The sequence below is a fragment of the Mya arenaria genome, chromosome 15 (genome assembly GCF_026914265.1).
Source record: "Mya arenaria isolate MELC-2E11 chromosome 15, ASM2691426v1".
In the NCBI taxonomy this organism is placed as follows: Eukaryota; Metazoa; Mollusca; class Bivalvia; order Myida; family Myidae; genus Mya; species Mya arenaria.
Genome location: NC_069136.1, coordinates 561,457 through 582,635, shown reverse-complemented (window position 1 = coordinate 582,635; position 21,179 = coordinate 561,457).

Here is a 21,179-nt window from a genome sequence, read left to right as displayed (position 1 = left end):
AACAAGACATACATTTCAACTATAACCATCGAAATGGTCATACTAAAACAAATAATGAAGTTCATCACCTATTAAATCTTGAATGCAGAGTGTACATTTTCTTTGGCTACGTTCAATATTTAAATAACGCCTTTTCAATAGGTAAAGAATGATTCATTACTCTAAATTTACATAAAGCTTTGGCTGGATTAATTGGTAAGATATCCAAGAATTTTTCAAAACAATAATCTTTCTTATACATTCGATAGACTAAGCAATTTGGCGAAATATCAACATAAATAAACCATTGTTATAATACTCATCAATTTTGATTTAGCAAAAAATACAACTCTAGTCTTATCCTCATTTACATGCAGGTCCCACAGTTTACAATAATCATACATAACATTTAGCGCTTTTTTGTAATTTTACCTGACTTTCAGCAAGCAATACAGTTTCATCTGCATAGAGGAGTAGAAAATTCCAAAAATAAACTTCAATACCGTTATCACTAAGACACACAAAAGTAGCCATGGGCATTGTAGCTAAGCCATCAAATTGTGTGGACATGAATTGAATTAAATCATTCAAAAGAATTGAAAATAAAATTGAAGATAAGTTTTCACCTTGAAAAACCCGAGATTGACTTCTAGAGATCTCAGTCAAAACACTGTAACCTTTACCACATAAGTTAGGTTTTGTGTACATGTTATAAATTATTCTAATACATTTTATTTTTTTTACATTTTTTTTTCCGTTACCATCATGCTTTAATAACTTCTGCCATAGATGGATACAAATCACTGAATCGAATGCTTTTTATAATCAACAAAGGCACAAAAAGCTTCTTCTCAGCACCAAGGTAAAAATCTACAGGTAATTTCATAGAAAAAAATATGGACAATAGTAATATAATTTCCTACGTTTGAGTAAAACGAATTAGAATGAAATTATTTCCCCTTGTTTATAATGAAATAATCGCCAGTAGGCGAATGATAAGCACGAGGAATTCGTGCGAATATGAATGTAAAGGCATTCAGCTTTGGGGAACCGATCCGTTTACATCGATTCAATAGATTGTTAAATTTTACAAGAAAATGTTTATTGTGAAAGTTTTCTGTTACTATGCAATTTCATCATATAAATGATAAATCTGTTTTTCATTCGTCTTCAAAGAACATAACCATGTAATATACATTTGTATAATTTGATAAAGTACGTATACATGAATCATAAAAATGATATGTTTTCTATACATCTTTGTTAAGGAGCTTATGGGTGATGAGGCCCGACATCTAGTGGTACGAGACAAATCCTGTAAATCTGGATGACAAACGGGCAGAGTTTTCCCCAGAAGGAGGGTTTATCTACTTTGCTCATATTGCTAGTTCATGCTGTATGTGTTAATCGGTTTCCCAAGTGCTTCACTGAGACTTCCAAAATAATACCATTGAAAAGTATTGATTTTGTTGTTTTCTATAAGAGGTTATAGAATGGTATTCAGGGAACTGTATTTCTTACGAAAACAAGCATGCTCTTCATGTAATAATGTATGACACAATCATAATTATTAAGTCTCTCACTTAAAGATGCACTCTTACTCCCAAATAAGATTTATCACATTTAATAATATTGTTTTAATATTCCAAAAAGGATGAATAAATGTCAAAAACAATGGTTCTTATGAAGGATACCAAGTTTAATTTGAATGAAATGAGCATAAAACAAGCTATTTCTACCTTATGAGACTATGGTAGATCACAGTAAATCTTTTAGCATTCACCAATCATTTAATTTTTTGCGCATTCTGCTATTAAATACACGGTCACAATCTTGTTATCAGTTATTAATATTTTCCATAAATGCATTATTTAGTAAGTAGTTAAAGGTTTATCAGTCAAAACTGATGTTTGTTATACATGTTTATGTATTGATTTTGAATAAGAGTGTCACTTTAAAATATTAGTAAACAATTTACCAAAGCAACTAAGAATAGTTATACCTCTAAGATTGTTAGGACCAGTCTTCTTCCCTTTATTTTTATAAATCGGTAATATAATTCCCCTACTCAAAACATCAACAAATATTGAGTTCATTTTGCATGAACCGGTCGTCCTTTCGTGACCTTTGTAGGTGGAGTTTGTCAAGAAAGCAAAGCTCTGTTTTGGCGCTGGTGAATCACCAGGCGTAGGGATCTTACTACTTTATTGCTAAAGATAGCACAGCACATGTACACAAACAACTGATAAAATGACATAAACATGTCCAGTTGTAAATTTACGACACGTCAAATAATGTCGAAATACATTTTCTCATCATCGTAATGATTTAATGGTATCTCTAATATTATAGAAGAACATTTTAAAATTGCATTTAGTATAATAAAACAACATTTAAATACATGAAATGATTGGAGACTGTCAAAGTATCATGTATATGTCGAGTAAGAACAATCGTCCAAAAAATTGTCCATTCGAGAAGATTAACACATAATTAAACTTTAATTTGTTTCAAAACGTTAAAAGAAAACAAAGCAAAAGAAAATTATGAGACTATTTTTACCTTGAACTGAAAGTTATCCATAAAATCACACATTTTTATGGGTCATCATAAAATTATGTAAAACAGGAGTTAAAATATATCGAAAATCTTCTTGATTTGAACAAAAAAATACAACCAAAATCATTATTACCACCACATATTTTACAGTAACTACCAAAATATAAAAAAAGAATCTTTGATCATTTTTCTCCAAATTATTTATGGACTATTTATAATGCGGAGGTTAAACGAACGCCTAAATCATGCACCAAGGAAGAAACGTGCTTTTACCATTTACATTTGCTCTCGCGTTTTATTCCCTTTATTGTTATAAAAGACTTGTTCTCGAAATATTCTAGCTAGAAAAAACGAAGACAGAAAAGGGAAAATGTAAATATAAGGTTTGATTCTTTTTTTGTGCTTTCATGCAGTATGAAAACTCCGCCGCGATTTTGCAAATTTTCCAAGTGGCGCTAGCGCAAATCATGGATTTGCAAAATCGCGTTCGATCGTTTATACTGCATGAACTCACGAAACATAAGAATCAATCCTTAAATGATTGGCACTTAAATAACTTAAATAATGTGTCATTATCATCTATTGCTGTTACGTTAAACCCTGACATTTAAAGACGTTTAAAAACAAATGTAGTTAAAGTAACTTTAATCCAAAATTATAAATACCTTTGTGCAGTTTCTCAAAATCAGTGCATAGTACATAAACATGAATAACACAACTCGCAATGAACTTGAATAAATAATGGAGAAAAAACTATTTTATCAAATTCAGTTCACACAATTGTCCATAAATACATAGATCCACTTTCTAAACAAAAATATATTTTCATTTATCTTCAAATTGGATGCCATTACTAATAAACCAATTAAAGCAAATTATTTTAAAAACGTCATTCTATTTGCAGGATTAATAAACGCGCTTGAATATCTTTTTCGAAAAAATAGATTTAGATTTGTAGAGAACTTATTATGAACCAACGATTAAAAATACACTCTCAAACCTTGACAGTTTTGATATGTTTTTATAAATTGTATCGTAAAATCGGCTTATTTTGACTTCAAGCCTTACATTCAGTCATAAGAAAACTCGCGATTGAACGTATTCCAAGTGTTCAAAATGAATGACTTCCTCGAAACAAGTCGCATATAATTTGTATTGCGTATAAAAACAATCAATATTTTCTCCACAAACACAACGAACCATATAAGGTCATTTTCACTGTTTCCGGTTAACAAACATAATGGTTGTGAATAAAGAGAAAGATAAAATTGCTGACGTTGAATTGTGTAATTCGATTGTTCTTTTGATAATAAGTTACGTTTTTTGATAAATAACCCTAAAATAATTTGCAGGAAAAATTAAATAATCCAAGATGTTTTTTATCATTTGGAAGTTACTGTAAAATATGTGGTGGTAATAATGATTTTGGTTGTTAAATTTTTATTTTTATCAAGAAAATTATCGATATATTTTAACTTCTGTTTTACATATCGAAGGCCTCAGTTCCAAATGTCCAAGTTTTAAAATTCCATGTTTTCAGTAGCAACGGTTTTAGTATTTGATCTTGGTAATTTGATCACACATCTTATTTTCACAATGACGAATTTACAGTTTTCGTAGTTTCAATTTCTGAAGGTTCGAGATTTTTGCTTCTTTGTGAGATGTCCATCATTGCTCGACATTTTGATCACATGATGTAACACCATTTCTCGTTTGACTTTTACTCGGCATTTTGCAAGATGCGGCTCGCCTTTATGATTTTAGTGCTGTTTTGAAGTGAGGCAATCGATGAGCATGACCAATGTTAGTGGGCATAAAAAATGTAGTCACGGTGATTTTATGGATTACTTCCAGTTCAAAGTAAATACTTTAATAGTGACCAATCATTTCATGTATTTAAATGTTTTTTAATACGTTATGCAATTTTAAAACGTTCTTCTATAACATTAGAGAAACGTTTACTAACATTTTCTAATGATGAGAAAGCGCATTTCGACATTATTTGACTTGTCAAACTGTCAAAAATAGACACTTTTCCGCCACATTATCAGTTGCTTATGTATAAAGACTTTTAATATTAAGACCACCACTATAAGCAGGTGTTTCTTCATGGCAAAGGCGACACGACTACAAGCTATGGCTGAACGAAGTTACTTGTATATGTCCGCAGTTTTTAAAGATATCATATATAAACACATCATAAAATGTTTTTGTTTTTAATTTTTAAACATCTAAAGAAATGGTAACATTTCATTACAATCAAAGGTTAGATTAATTTACTCTACATCAGGAGGCACCTGCTCATCAACCAGACATATGTAAGTTTGCATAGTACGGGGAGCTTGAAATTAGATGCTCCCTCGGTCAGTGCAACCAGAGTGCTGCTGATTGACTTTTCCTGGGATGTGCTACGGCCACTGTTGTAAGAACTGATTGATGCTTCATTTATGTGGCTGCTTATAAACATAATGTGCCTCGCTTCGTGTCCTGCATCTTTCAAGGCGTGCATGCCAGTTGCGCGTAAACAGTGTGCTGTGATGGAGACCTGACGTGGTGTCTATGTTCTTCGTGAACATTTCAAATGTCTTTTTCGCCAGGGGCTTCTCAGTATACCAAATGTCAAATTGACATGGACTTGCAAGTGCATGTTGCGTATAGAAGAAGAAACGAAGAACGTTTATTCATCGAAATACAATATACAAACGATGTTTTTGAAATAGGTCAAATTGACCCTTGATCATTCATTTCAAACCAAAATTGATTATTTGAATAGTAGTACATTATGGCTAAATTGCCTATAACTGTGTAATGAAAAAGTAACTAGTAAACATATCAAAATGATAATGGATGTTAACCAAATCCTCCGTTAGATTACTTTTTCTTTTGGCCACATGATATCGATTATTTCCTGGTATTCAAAGAAACACGTTGATAAACAATACAACAAAAGAAGACAGAGTTAACAAAAAGCAAAATACATATTAATACATATTGGATAAATAAATTAAATTACCGTATATACTTGCATTGACAAGTATTGGATAAATCAGTGAACTCATAGAACTAAGGCGCGTTTAAAGAGAGACGACTTGTATGATATGACTGCGCACACTGGTGAAAATCTCAGATAAGTAATAAATAGTACAACAGTCATGATCTTTTATTGTATACAAACCAGATTGAGAATGCAATTAAGAGTTGTATAACTATTTATGAATGAGTGTGTATTTGTTGACTTATTACTATTAATTATTCACACAATAATATTATTGAGCTTTAAATTGCATCTTACCTGACGAAGATACTTGGTGGATTATTGTTTAATTTTAATGTGACTAATCTGTAACCAGAGTCCTTTGTCTAGTAAAGGTTATGCTTATTGAAACTAACAATACTATTGTAGTCAACCGACTTATTTCAAAAGCTCTCTATATATAAAAGCAATGATTCTAATTAAATTTATTTGACTTAAACTTATCAACACACACACACACACACACACACACACACACACACACATATATATATTCTCTTTTCAGAATGCGGAATTTTGTTTGGCGCCACCTTGGTGATTTCTTTTTGTTTCTTGATTAAGAATTAGGAACTCGCCATCCTAATCCTCACGGAACTCATTGCTGTTTTCCTAAGCTGGGAATGGAACTCCATGCCTCTTGTAAAAACATGGAAAGCTATCAGAAACAAAACTGCCTCACTCAGAATGATTGGAGCGTTTTCATAGACTTTCAGGTAAACTTATATTTTCTCCATATCATCGACGACTTTTCTTATGCTGTGTTGGACGAGAAAGTCCGGATTCCAACCTACATTTTAAATGTCCATTAAATGTACGATTACTTTTTGTAAACTCTGTTTCACGTTCAATATGAAAATTCATGTCGGTATCTTTGAGAATTCGATAGATCGCACTTCTCATGTTGGTCAGCGTGTTGCGATGGTATTCATTGGCTTGATGGACTGGCAGAACCATTTTTGCGGTGAAAGTTTTGCTTCGGAGGAGCTTCGCAGTAGAGCTTTCGTAGTTTTTCGGCAAGATTGCCCTTAGTGACAGTGTAAAAATCTAACTCGCCATGGTAAAATCCCTTGTGCCAGTCTGAAAAGAAAATAATTTTTGTAATGGTTGATATATTTTTGTATTTTAGTTTTGTATCCCTAATCTGGCCTTGTTCAAAACCGGATGCCAAAACTTTTTATAAATTATGACACGACAATTTCTTTGTAAAAATGAAAAACACCCACCACTCTGTTTTTTACAGGATACGGGTGATACTCTAAGAACATTTCTCTCTGGCCTTTAAGTATTTTTTTCACAAGATGCTGTATAAGTTTTGGATAATTGGTAAACAATATGGCATTATGTTTTTTTTAGACTATAGACAGTGTGTTTTTTAATTGTTTTGAACATAGTGTCATCAAATTATTGAATATAAAATTAATTTACATACACAATTCCATCGTACATTAAAATGATTGAGACTGTCTTACATTGTAGATCTACAAATATGCAATAGTATATTTGCCTAATTTTGTCTACTCTTTTTTATTAATTGGAATTCTTGATTTCTATATTGTTGTATAGAAACACATGGTTTGGATTAAAATATTGACCTGGGATTGGATGCCATTTCTGGTAAGTGATTAAATTTTATAAAAGCAGCTCTTTATTTAAAGCTATTTTTGTATTACTGAATAACTTATTTTACTAGTGTTAGATTAATATTTTTGTGTCTTCATGCTACGTAATAGCCTGGTGGTGGTTTTAAAAAATCCCAAGACCGTTAAGAGTTCATACGACATGAATGCATGAACAATAAGAATGCATCCTTAAAATGTTTTAAATTGCAAAATAACAGTCATTGGAAAAGACTTTTATTTTAGAAAGTATGTAAGCTTTTACTTAATTATCTGAAAAAACTGGTTTCATAGTATATTTCATACCCTAAAACAAATGTATGACCTACTGGGTGTTTATTCCGTGGAGGCTGATTGATGTTTTCCCCGCAATGTTGTTGATTCCATCGGCCAGTGTCTTAAACCGTTTTCGTTTCTGTTCTGGTGTCGCTTCCACTGCAAGTGCCACTGGTGCTGTCTCAGTTGAAAGTATATTATTACTGACAGTTTCGAGTGACTGGACGAAGATATCGCCTAATTCTATCGTAGAAAGATATTCGTTGTCTGAATCCGATCATGGATCATACATTTCTTCTAGAAAACAATGCCGACCACAAAATCGTCAGCCATGTTTGTTTTGACAGTTGTTGCGGACGAACCGTTGTAAAAACCGCGGACGTCAATGTTACTTTGTTTTTATTGTTTGTTCAATGCTTGTTCTTTTGTAATCAAATGCATAATCAAGCATTTTTTAAATGATATCTCTAAAACATTTAAACAAGCTAATAATACAGCTAACAATACAATGCATGTGCCGTGCTATATTTAGCAATGAAGTACATCGTAGTAGTCCAATCAGAGCGTTGCTTTCTTGCCAAACTCCGCCTACAAAGGTCACGAAAGGTCGACCGGGTCTAGCAAAATGAAACCAAATTTTATCGTTCAGAAAATCAAGTGCGAATGTAAATATTTACTAATATTTACATTCTCCTTGTCCCGTGTGTGGATACAACTCGAAGTTTATAATGAATAACATGTAAGGAGTTATGACGTCATTGTTAACTTCAATATTGCGCTCCGATCTTACAATAAATTCAACAAATTTTATTTTTATTTCATGCATTGATCGTTTTTTTTTTCCAATATATTTCCCCGATTGGGCAAATTTTGTTTGACGACAGTCCCTTTCCGTGGCATCTTTGCGAAGGGAAGCAACTGCGGCATATCCGCTATGTCAAGGTATTCCTATTCGCGCGAGCAGTACGTTCACTAAAAGATAGTTCCCTACTTTATGAAATAGTTGTTGCAATTAAATTTAATTTAAGATAAAATCCTTAGATCATCAACAAAATTTACTAACATTTATTAAAGCACAAAACAAGTATTAAAGCAAAAGCAGTGAGGCAATAAAAAAATATATTGCGTAGATATTCAGGTGAAAGAAAGTGGAACATTTAACATGTTTTCGTATTTTCGCGAACACTTTCAACAGATTTTTACTAACAAATATTGACTAATAATAGTGTGTATGCGTAAAATCAACGGAAGTCTGTGTTTAGTGTTTTTCGTAGTGTTTATCTATTCACTGTCGCTCTCAGACAGTTGATCCTACGATATTTCTAAGGTTGTGAATTCATGGCGCGTGTTTTGTTGTTAAGATAGCGAATTAGTTTCATAGCTATTAAAGTTGGATGGCAAGTTTCCGTTTAATGTTGGGTTTACGAAAAAAGGTGGAAATGTCGAGGATGGACCCGAATATGCTTTTGAGAAGAATGGAGCGCAGATTTCGGAAGTCTTCTTTGACGATAAGATGTCGGGAATCATGGCCTTGTTGTTTTTCAATCTGCTATAAGTGATCAGGTTTTTATGGTCGCTGATCTAAACTATTTGATTTAGCGGGACTCCTTTATCGTTTAAGTTTTGGAAAAGCTTTTTTCGAATATTCCAAGATTTTTGAAAAGAAAAGCGAGTTTATGAATTGAAAAAGCTATGTGAACAGTTGAAGTAAATCAGTCAAGTTCAAAATGCTTGTGCATACATGCATTTTAGGAGTTTGTATGTGAAAAGGATCTACAATTCTATTACTTACGCATGTGGCCAAGTAAATATTCAAGCGAGACTTACCAAGAGAGTTAATTGTAACAGTATGTTCCATGAAATAGTCCATACTTAAAATAGTAAGTTCATTCTTTTTTAATAGTTATTATCAATTGCAAAAATGTTCTATTAAAAATAATGCATACTTTGATGATGACAAAATGATACAATTCGGCCATTGTGTCTATTTCGGCACTACAGATGACAACAAACATGTATACTCTACTTGCTGTATACATGTACTTTTTAAGTCATGGAAAGCAAATCTTACGAAAGATGGAAAAAGTAGTCCCGAGTTGTCTGCATTGAAATGATTAAAAGTAACATTTCACTCGAGCCATAGAAAACTGATCAAGTTACATTAATGACATTATTTCAAATTCGGGCAACAGCGACACAAATACTATTCTTAATAAGCTATAGTATAAACACAATTGGGTATCAGAGGTAAATGTATTAAAACAAGCAATACCGAACACTTGGACATTAACCTTAAAAACAAATTATCTACAAGGACTGTAGTTAAAACTAAAGTTTTAATAAGTTTTCAAAACAAAACTTTCAAAAACATGACAAATATATTAAACAATTCTTTGAAAAGCCATGTACAAGAGCATTTTTGCTGGTACGCTTGGTACATGAATTACATAGTTCATAAATCCATTGTGGACAATAAAGTCAAACAATTTAAAATAAAGATATTACATTATATTTAAGCAATTTTTTTAAAGTTATTTACCTGGAAAGTACAAGATTGTCCTTTATGAATATATTGCAATGAAGTAGAAGATTATGAGCACTTTTTTGTTAAATGTAAGGCATTATCAACATTTTGGAGTGATATTCAGACAGTCTTTAAAAGATGTGATATACAGAAACATATCAAGACTATTAAACACAATGCTATTTGTTATAAAATAAAAATATAGTATGGTAATCATTGTTTTAAGCCCAGGTTTTTATTGTTCTCATAAGACTTACTTTATGTTTAAAAGAAGAACGAAACCGATAAATATCATGTACCATTTATATTATGATTTGATTTTGTCAAATATATTGCTTTATATTGATCTCATCACGTTATGTTCCATTTACCACACTGATTTGTTGATGCTAGTTGTACAGCTTGTATGTTTTATGAAAAAATAAACGGATTGTCATAGACTGACAATTCCAAAAAGAAAGAAAAAACATATTAGATTTGTAGAGTGTTCATTCATTGAACCATATTTGAACAATTCATTTAGAAGATAATAAGGCCCAGCAACTTTTCGATTTTTCAATTTAGTAACCATGTCATCTATTCCTCGATTCAATTACCTATCATTAAAATAAAATAAAATAATCTTCATCAGGTTGAAACTTTTGTGAATCTGGTTCATTTATTGACTTAAAGTAATCTAAAAAATCCTCTGATGTCAATGAACATATATTATTTACCACACAGCCTTTAAGCAATCTCCAATACACCTTTGCATTTTTTAAGTATTATTGCCGTTTCTAACGTTTTGGTTTTATTTTATCATATAAATATTTCTAACGTTTTGGTTTTATTTTATCATAAAACTATTTATTTTTCCTGATAATATGTTTTTATAATGCCTTTTAGCATGCACCATATTGTTGTTCGGTCAAATGGATAGTTTCTATATTCATTTAAACTTTTATAACAATATTGTTTTTAAGTACAACAGTCATCATCAAAATATTATCTCCAGCTGATTGTATCTGTTTTGGATATTCTTTTTAAACAATGTTTTTCTAATATTATCCACTACATTTGAAAATGTTGTAAATTATCATCTATATCTGCATGACAAGTTGATTTGTTTATATTATAACACAATCTTTCTAATTCATTAACCTTTTCTTCGCATAATAATGATTCAATACATAAATATTTCTTGCCAGTGTTCCATGTATACATAAAGGGAATATAAATATTTTAGCACATTGTATAGTTGGTTGTAAACTGAAATTAACAACACAATGATAATACATAATATTAGTTCTATTACCCCAAAAGACAAAATGTTTTTCATGAAACTGTTTATACATAAAACATAGCTAACAACACTACAGCCCTGACTATTAACACATGTACCCACAGCATTATCATCTCCACATCTACCATTAACAATCCGAAAACCTGTAGATTAACAAAAATCAATTCTAGTAAATTTTGACCATACATGTATTCATTTACAATTTTATCACAACATTTTCTCGGTATGCATGCACCAGGAATATAATTATCAGGTAAGATATCATACAGAAGTTTAGTTTCCTTTTCCTACATTGTCTGGACTCTCCCCAATATGTGCATTAAAATAATCTCTGCATGATAGACATTATGCCTAACATAGCGACGTCTAACTACTATGTGGCAAAACAGCTATAAAGAGTCACCATTGTTATCCGTTATTACCAAGCGAATCGGATTTGAAATAAATGTGTAATGTACATGAAATATTTACTTAAATCTAAATTCTAAATAAATAAGGTTCAGGAAAGGTAAACACGTGTTGTAACAATTAAAACATTGGCCTTGATCACAGACTATCTGCAGAAACAGTTTTGTCTAATACACTATATAATTCAACCTCACTTGACAATGATCCATTCGCAGTAGATATAGGTATCACAGATATACTCGTTACTGGTAATCTAAATATTAACTGTTTCAAGCGACACTCAAAATACAAGATTGATGACATTTGTACAAAATATGGTTAGTCACAGCTAATTGAAATTCACAGAACATTCTAAATCTTTTACTGATGTCCTTTCTTAGATCACACACACACACACACACACGCACACACGCACACACGCACGCACGCACCCCCCCCCCACACACACAAGGAAATCAATATAATACAAAGTTTTACAGCTTAAGAAGTTTGCATGTATACTACTCGTTGATCTGCTAACTTATCTGTAGTAAAAACAAGTCCCTTAAACTTGCGTCGGGATATTTTATGAATGGAAATTCGCCTCGTTTCATTGGCTAACGGTACAAGAAGCACGTGCGGAAATTTATGAATGGTGTAAATTGCTACAAATTTAATATGAGATTATTTTGATTTATCTAGTTATGAATAATGGACTTTGTTGAGATAATGATCGCTGCATGATTTGGAATATAAGCCTGGATGTAAGAAGAAGTAGAGCAATTGATAATTGTTAAAATTTCACGTGATTCATCAAATATCTGGCGAACTTTGACAGATTAACGAGAGTTTTTTTATTACTTGTATTTAGGAGCTCGCTATACTTTATCATTATGGATGCTGCCAATAATATCGTGAAATGAAGATTTTTCTTTGATCCTGGAAATGTTTGCACGTTAACATGTAATGGTAGCTGTCGCCAATATCTGACTGACAGAGCGGACACCGCCTGTGCGCGTATTCTATTCTTTGCCATGCTAAAGTTTCAACTGGAAATTTAAAGTTACATGATCTAAGTTTGTATATATTTAAAGCATGATTAAGTGGAATGATAGTTAAATATTTCTCTAGTGTAATCGTTTGCTTAAAGCTATTATAAAATATTCCTTTATTAGACGATCTCATTTTTCGTGCCAAAATTGTAAGTACTGGTCTTTTAATATTTTCGTTATACTATAACTTGTGAACTTAACATTTACGTTTATTTGATTTTCGAACAAATTTGAATTACCAGTGGAGTCAAGAATATACTTTATATAATTAAGCCATTTAAAATATAGGTTACTTTGTCGCATCGAGCGGTAAACAATTGATGCATATAAGTCCCCAAATAGTACTAGTTTGCTCCAATAAGCAATCATTCTTTTTTGAATTGTAATTTTAATCGGTTCTCTGCCACGCTCGCCATATAACATTTATGCAGTTGTACTTTTCCTTGAATTTGTTATTTTCCTTAAAAAATCTAGATGTATTTTTTCATAAATTTTGGTATTCTCAAATCATAGGATTTCACAAGAGTAAGTTAATATAGGAACAATAGTATGATCAAATAGTTTAAGTTGGAGATAAATTGGGAAGTCAAGTTTATTAATTCTTCTGTATAGGAAATGAAGAGCCTTTTTTGCTTGTTGGGCTAAATGTTCTTTGGCTTTATTAAATTTCCCAGTTGGGCTAAATACCATTCCTAAATACTTATAGTTATCAGCGATTTCTAGTTCTTCGTTGTTCAGTGTAAATCTATAAAGTCTCCACGATCTTCTGTTCGCCCCAAATATCATGACCTTTGTTTTGTTTATATTGACCTCGAGCTTCCAATGCTGACAATATTCGTTAAAATCACTAAGGCATTTCTGAAAATCGTTTTGTGATCTGGCCAGTATAATTGTATCATCGGCGTACAACGGGACAATAATTTTTAAATAGTTCGTTAAATCTTCTACTAAATACTTAGTCGTTACTCCATCATTATTTCTAGTATCCAGAAATTCGTACAAATCATTTAGGTAATAGGAGAAAAGTATTGGAGAAAGATTTTCTCCTTGGCGTAAGCCTATGTTACAAGAAAATGTTGCGGAGCTATTTCCATTTAGTTGAACACAAGATTTGATGTTCGAGTACATATTTCGCACAATTCTAAGAATTCTTGCCGTCTATGCCCATTGAAAGTAATTTTTGGAATAATTCAATTCTAGGGATGGAGTCAAAACAATGTTTGAAATAGACGTACCCTACAAAGAGCTTTTGTTTCTGTTACCTTAATAATTCGGTTAAAAAGTGTAATTCGGTAAAAATATGGTCCGAGGTGGAATGATTTTTCCGGAAACCTGCTTGATTTTCAGAAATAATTCTGTACTTATCCGATAATTTAGTTAACAGTTTGTTAAGCACAGCTGTAAATAATTTTCCTAAGCAACTTAAAATTGTTATCGAACGATAATTTTCAGGGGATTTTGTTGATCCCTTTTGCTTGTAAATTGGTATAATGTAACCTTCTGCCCATGGTTTCGGAAAAAAATCCGGTATTAAGAATGCAATAAAAGAATTGTACATATATAGGTAAAAGTATTTGTTTAGTTGACTGTATATATTCGTTACATATATTATCAGATGGACTAGAAGCTTTGCCATTATTGCATTTATTAATCATCTTTTCGATTTCTAAGGAAGTTAAAGGTGAATTTAGTGTCTCTTCGTCATTATCAATATTAATGGTTATGATATCTGTGTTTTCGGCACCGTTAGTGATGTTAAGATTTTTGAAAAAATCTTGAAAATCCTCAATACTAGGAGTTTCGCCATTAACTTTCTTTTCAATGTTTTAAAGGTAAGACCAGTATGTTTTTGGCTGGGAGTTCTGCATATTCCTTAAGGTATTGGCCTTATTTAATTTGTATTGCCTTATATAGAAATTCATCGTACGTTTATAATCTTTACTTTTACGGTTGAGTAATATTCTATTATTCTCCGATTTATCAATATTATATTACCTTTTTGCTCGGTTGTAAACAACTCGTTTGTTCCTACACTGAGGCCCAAACCAGGGTTTGTTAGTCTTAGCCTATTATAATTGCTATTATTATTATTATTATAAGAGCTTTTACGTTTGGCGGGAAAAGTATTTGTGGCTGCTTCGCTAAAAAGATCGGCGAATGTGCTTGCTATGCTATCTATAATATTTTGCTTTTCTTCACTGTTTTCAAACTGATCTAGTTCTGATTGCAAAAGTTGTATTTTTCCGTTATTCATTTAATTTACGAATTCGCGTGTGTTTTCTTCGTTCCACGTATGTTTTTGATTAGAGGATATAATTTTATCACCAGGCGGGTTATTTGCAGCAGTATATAGTGCCACAGTTAAAGATGGGTCTAGACCATGTATTTCAAATTGTAGTATGTTTTTCAAAAAAAGAGGCGAGCTTATGAAGTAATCTATAACGGAATTTTGCTTATAGGTACTTTTGCCTATGCCCTTATCCATTCCAAACCTACCATTTAAGATGAATAAATTATTATTTTTGCATATTTGCAAAATAGTTGTACCGATTGTGTTTATTTTGGTATCAACAGATGAGCGATTCAGCGTTAACTTATTTATATCAAGTGTTCGTACTTGATTAAAATAATATAAGATTTCGTTATCAAAATTGAATAAATCTGCGATAAAATCATCGCTTTCAACAAATCCTTTGCATTTGAAGTGTGACCATTAGTGTCACCACACAGCATAACATTGTCATGGTTATTACACATATCAATAATTTCATTTTCAAATAATAGCATTTCATCATGGCTAAAGAATCTGGAAGATTCAGGAGGTATGTAAATAATACCTAATATTACATCTTTATCTATGGACAGAGATCCCTTATTAGCCTTTACCCACATGATATAATCAGACGGAGATTCTATCATTTCAAAGTACTTGACAAGTTTGTCATTTATAAACAATCCAATACCTCCTGATTTCTTCAAAACATTTTGTTTTCTAGGTTGTGATAAAAATTTATAATTCTCAATGCTAATGATGTCTAAATCTGATAACATAGTTTCAGTACAGCAAAATATATCATGGATATTGATTAAATTTGTAAATTCCGTGTAATTCAATCTTGATTTAATTCCACACACATTTTACGATCCTATTGACAATGTTTCATAGTTTCTATCATTGGTCACTGGACCCTGTCTGTCCTAAGCGGGACTATTTCCGGAGGGCTGGGCCGGCGGTTCTGGGGCCGTTTGGACGTGAGGGGGCGTGTCTGCACTGTTAATTGGCGGGGCGCCAAAATGACTGGTTATCTGGTGAGGGGAGTTACGGCCCGTCGTGTTGTTGTTGTATTGAGTCAGAGGCGCCCGGTGCCACCGCTTGGCCGGAAGTCGGTACTGTAGCTGGAACTGCTTCATTGGGTCTTGGTGGTACGCTTTGGGGTGAGTTTTGAACCGTCTTTTTTGTCTGGGGCTCCCTGGTGGCATGTGAATGGGAACTGGCGGGAGCTGGCGTCTCGTATAGGTCGGAGCGCCTTGTTTCGTATGCAGACATCACACGTCTTTGTAGGTATGTGATGCGGCTTTCGGCTAGTACAGTGTTCCAGTTCGGGAACAGGTCCCGTATTGTTTGGCCATTTACCACTAGGGCAGCTGGGAATTTGATTCTTTCGTTTTTGGCTCCAAATCTATCTCTGTTTGCCTTAAATTCGTGCCAAAGGGCTTTTCTCGCCTCCTGAATTTCCCTAGGGTGGTCCCTATTCAAGCTCACTTTTGAACCCTTCAACTTTAAGGCATTTTTCATAACCTGGTTGATCTGGCCTGGGTGCCAAAAAGACACAAATATGAGCCTATGCTGTAATTGTCGAGGGCCTTGCTGATGTTGCCGTTTGCCAACCCGGTATGCAGATACGACATTAAAGTCATCTTCTTTCAGTTTGAGATTTTGAGCAATGACGCTTAAGGCAAGGTCCGTGCAGTTTTCACCTTCCTTACCCCACCCCTCGACGTGGAGGTCGTCTCTTCTCTGGTCCGTTTTTTCGGTGTATGATGGAGGTAACCGTCGCTTAAGGGTAAATACTTCCCTGTGTATATTGCTTGATCCATTGCAAGGTTGTTAAGGCTCTTGCATGCTTATTATGCTTTTTAATTCGAAGTTGAAAGTTTACTTTTTGCCACGTTAGTCTTAGGCGGCCGCCATGTTTGATTAACGGAAGTCCACACGATCAATTATGTTGCTACCATGTCCTATTTACTGCTGCAGTCTTAAATACAATCTGGCCTTTAAGAGGTTAATTTGGAAATACACAGATGGAAATTATGAACGCATGCTTGCTCTTATTGCAGCTTTTAACTTGGATTCATGTAATGATCCTAATATAGATGTGTAGGTCAAAGTTTACAAACAAGCTAATGTTGTTGTTTCCCGAATATATAACTGTTACCATTCGAACATTATATCCTCATTGTTTCCATAATAGAATCCGTAAATCGATTTGCAGAAGGGAAAAAGCTTACAAACTACCAAATCATCAAACATTCCTTTAGACATGTCCACCTACAATCGCAGACGAAACCCAGCAAGCACAAGTATACGCTCTGTGAAACAATATCACTTTAATGAACTTGCAGAAGCACTGCGTGATCCATCAACCCAATCCACAGATTTCTAGCAACTCATAAAAAACACCGCTTCATAACACTTTGCACTCAGCATTCAGTCACTAAGATACAACAATCAGCTATATTAAGAACCCTTTGGCAAAGCAAAAATTCTAAATACTTTCTTCCAGTCAAAAAGAAGTCTCGACACTACAAATCACCACGTTCCTTCCTTCCCAATGAACCCTAACTTACGTACCCTATCTTCTATTGCAGTGACTCCACTTGAAAATGAAGATTGCCTTTGTATTCTCGAAAGGGGTAAAGCTTGTGGTCCTGACCTAATTAATGGTGTTGTCTTAAAGGATGTCTCAACGAACTGACGACCCCGCTTGCTAATCTATAGTATCCTTTGATATAGTAAATGCTTTTGATACAGTCTGGCATCGTGGTCTCTTATTTAAATTACAAATAAGTTGTATAACAGGCCGTCTTCTCTAATGGTTTGAGGGAGCGAATTTATCAGAGCGAAAACAATGTGTTGTCCTTTCAGGAAAATTTTCAGATACAGTTTCCATCTCGGCGGGAGAACCCCAATGTTCTATTTTAGGTCCATTGCTATTCCTCATATTTATTAAAGATATCTATTAACTAGAATCAATGATAATACTTTTTGCTGACACTATTGTTGATAATCAAATTGAGATTGATAATACATTAAATTCTGATCTCGAAAAAACAACCTATGGGCCACACGTGGCTAGTTAATTTTAATCATTCAAAGACAAATCCCTTCTTATCTCACGTAAACACAACGGCATATGAATAACGCAATCATATTAGAAGTAGTAAACCACAAACATGTCACTCTGTTTTCGCCTGGTACTCAACACGAACATATTTTCATTATAATAGGGAAGGCATGAAAACGTAATAATAATGCACAACGGATAAACATTCTCATGAAATTATGTACAAAAACTTTTTCTCTCGATTCTGGAATACGCTGTTTCTCCCTGAGATCGCAGATGAAGATGAACTTGAACGTATTTAGTAAGAAGCAGCTCGTATAATAACTGGAGCGACTCGGCTCGCATCATTTGAAAATCTATATGCTGAATCATGCCCAGGGCAACTCGACTCGAGGCGTAAAAAATAAACTCTGTCTCTTCTACAAAATGCATAATTCTATGACTACATCATACTCTTTCTAGTCTAAAGCCTCCATCATTTCCTGAAACTACGTCACATAAAGTCACAGAAATTCTTCGCAATCTTCACAAGATAATCTACATCACTGCAATCATTTCGCTAGGCATTAAATAAACATACTCGTGAAGTACCTGCTTACTATAACCAAGGGTCTAGGGTCGACAACATCCACCATGCTCGCTTCGAATGCATTGCAGAAATCTTTATGAGCATCTGTTCTCTTTAAATATTGTAGAAAGTCCCCTTGGTACATGTGGAGCAATATAAGACTATTTTCAGGGGCACCGGGTGGCGGACTAACCATAACATTACATCAATGGAAAGATCAATAACTAGACCTAGGCTAGCATCCCCTTTTTTGGAGTACAACCAGTACTGTTATGCTGCGTAGCACGATAGGCAGCCATAACATATGGAACAAGATCATCCCAGTCATCCTGATTTTCATTAACAAACATCTTCAACATTGAAAAAACCTTACTGTTACACTGTTCAATCATTTCACTAAATTCGGATTGTAAGCACACGTTTGAGTCTTTTCACTGCCCAAGAGTTCACACAGAAGAAAACAGCCTATACCCAAAATCCTGCGCTGAGAAGTGTGTATCTGAGAAGGACAACCAAATAACAAGAACACCTGAGTATTCAAGATGTCTGCTACTGTAAATGCAGTCAGATTTGGCATTGCAAAAAATCATTTTCCATTCACCATTTTTTCCCTTTCCTATTTTGCTTTGTTTCAAGGGACCTACAATGTCAAGTGCAAAAATCTGCAGTACGTGAGTGGGTTTTATTTGTGAAAAATCATGATTCCCTAACCCTTGACCTGGCTTGCCACGAGCACAGAAGTTACATTCTTTAATCCATAGAGCAACATCATCGCTCATTCCCAGCCAGAAAACGCGGCGCTTAATTGCTTCAAGAATTCATTCCCTTGCATTTTGCATGTGACAACACACGAGAAATTGTATCCAAACTTGCATCTGTATATAATATAAAGTCACCTCAATTGCTCAAATGCCGCTTGTACAGTCCCAATCCATTTAAATTTACAGCTTTTATTGGTCAAGTCAATGGAATTGAAATTTCAGAAAAATTAATCAGAAATCATCTTTCGATTTTAACCGCATTTCCCTAAAAATTACCTCACTTCCTGCTTATTGTGTGGACATTGCAAATCTTGTACAGCAATTATTTTCTTTGGATCACATGTAATTCCCCTTTTTGACACCAAAATGGCCTAGAAAAACTGCTAGTTCGGTTCTCAATAGTTAACCTATGCTCGGTTTTAACTTAAGATTTGCCATCTTAAATCTTTCCAAAACAAGTCTCAAGTTCTCTTTGGCCTCATCAAAAACTTCCTCAAAATACGAACATCATGCAAGTACACCAAAACAATTCAAATGTAGTCCTGCTAAAATGTGGTCAATCATTCTTTCGAAACTCGCAGGACCATTTTTCAGGCCCATCGGACAAACTTTGAACATAAATTTCCCTCTTCCTGGAATTCTAAAAAAATGTTTTTGGAGCATCAAACTTGTTTCATTTCAATTGCCAGTAACCACTAGCTAGATCTAAGCTATGGTAATATAACCTATATGACAACCGATTCAATGTCTGATCTATTGTAGGTGAAGGATACGCATCAAAACAGCTACAGAGTAAAGACCTCTCAGATCTACACGAAAATCTAATAGTGTTATCCGTTTTCTTTACTCGACATATATCCGAAGCCCAATGCCTATGATAAGGCTCAATAACACCATTATCCAACATATTGTCCAATTCTGTATCAACTGTATCTTGCAAATGCAGGTGAACTATTGAAGTTTTACAGGTGTTGCATCCCCAATATTTATCTCAATTTGAGCAAATTACCATCTTGACCTAAGAATGCATCCTTATATTGTGATGTAAATGTTTAACGTGTTGTACCTAGTCTGAGCTTCAATCTGGTGACATGCCCTCCATAACAGGTTGCAAATGTTCTGGCAATGAAGTGCTTTCTAAATCATGGCATAATTGATCAGACAAAATTTCTCTCTGGATAGATTAAACTGCACAAACTCCACCCCAAAAAGTGTCACTCTTCAACCTAACTGCACCTTATCAGTCATGTGCGTAATTTAAAGGATCACATGACTTTTCTTGTTTCTAACCAAATACCTTGCAATGAACAAACCATCTTTCGCATGACTATGTGTTGGTTCAAGTATGCCAACATTTGCTTCACAATTGCCATTAATATATGCATGGGTGTACATTTCTGATTTTGCAGAAATTTTAATTGATTCTGCAGCATGAATTCTTGCAAGAATTTAAGACTGAACTTGAATTAATGAGGAATTAATGAAAATTCGCAAAGCATTGATTTTTAAATCTACATGTATTTACAAAAAAAGAAGAAAAAAGTTTAAAACACAAAGTTGAAACATAACATTTTTCTGAATGCGATATTTATAAATAAAACTATTTTCCATGCAAATACTTGTAACAATAAGACTTGATACGGTATCATGGGTATACTTAAGGTTTATTATTATGCATTTAGCAATATAAATGCTCACTTATAAACTTATAACTATGTCAGTGTATTTGGTTATACTTTGTCTACTGGCCCAGCCTCAGTTTTAATCAAACGATTCACCTATTTAAAATCCAGAAC